The sequence below is a fragment of the Apium graveolens genome, chromosome 8, assembly GCF_009905375.1.
Source record: "Apium graveolens cultivar Ventura chromosome 8, ASM990537v1, whole genome shotgun sequence".
Classification (NCBI taxonomy): Eukaryota; Viridiplantae; Streptophyta; class Magnoliopsida; order Apiales; family Apiaceae; genus Apium; species Apium graveolens.
Genome location: NC_133654.1, coordinates 238,386,951 through 238,388,264, shown reverse-complemented (window position 1 = coordinate 238,388,264; position 1,314 = coordinate 238,386,951).

Sequence of the window (1,314 nt, the reverse complement as noted above, 5' to 3'; positions counted from 1 at the left end):
AGCTGCATATTCATGATAGTTAGTTCATATAGTTGCATAATTTTTGCCATATAGTTTTTTTTATATAGCTTTAGTTGTTTGTCAAATCATATAGCTCATGCATATACCATGATCCCTTTTGCAATGATTTATCGACTGAATTGTGATATTGATGCGAGTGTAGTGATAGCATTAAAGTGATATTAAGTTGTGTAGGTTGATATGCATGCTAGAAGCACTTGTATTGTCACTAAGTCTTAGAGAATGCTTAAGGACTAGATTGTTGTTATGATCTGATTATTTTTGAGGATAATCTATTTATTATGCTTAGAATTTGATAATAGGTTCTTAGTGGTAAAGGCATGAAAAAGAAAAAAAAATGGAGTAAAAATGGAATTTGTTGCTAGTTGTGGCTAGGCGTCAAATGGCTAGTAGCCGGCTCGCATGTTATGCGAGTAGTCTAGGGTTGAGCAAGATGGAGCGAAACGCACTTGCTCAGAAAAAAAAAAAAAAATTTGCGTAATTGATCAAGAGTGGGCTCTTTGGTATTCGAGTTATTAAGTTCTTAGGGGACTTTGTGCCTAGTGACCTAAGGCTTTTAGAGTCTGGGATCCGCTAACCTAACGCTCGTTACATGGATACCATTGTATAAGTCTTTTGTGGACCTCACTCATTGCACGGTTAAATAAGCATTTGAGTTGTAAATAAAAAGCACGATTCCGTAGTAAGCTCCAGAGTTCTTGTAGTGTTGTATATCACTTTGTGCCTAGAATTTTTATTCTTTGTATAATCGTAGGATTGCCTTGAGGATAGTCTAGTCATAGTAATTGGTCTAGTTCCAAAGCATATCTGTTAAGCATTTGCACACACCACGTTTCTGGCGGTATGTCCGTTTGCATGAGTTTCTTGATCTTTAGTGTCTAACTGCATTCGTTGAGACGTGACAATTTGGTTGGTTAATTGTAGTAAGGGGGATCGTTGCATTTTCATATAGATTGCATTCATGCATATTTTTATTTGTTTTTGAGTCTGTGACGCTTGAGGACAAGCATCGATTTAAGTTTGGGGGTGTGATAAGTGGCATTTTATACCACTTAGAACGTCTTAAAATGGCTTAAATTGGTGTCTTGAAATCAAGTATTTTGTGTATTTGATGTGTTTTTCTAGTGTTTATGCATTTCAGGGTATTAGTTGCATTTCGGAGGAGGAATCATCAAGAATAAGCCTTGGCATGTGTTCACCATTACGAGAGGAAAAGAACGGGCAGATTACGGCGAAGAAACGGAGCAAACATGGAATTTTTCCAGAAGGGTCCTGCGCGCCCGTGCAGCAATG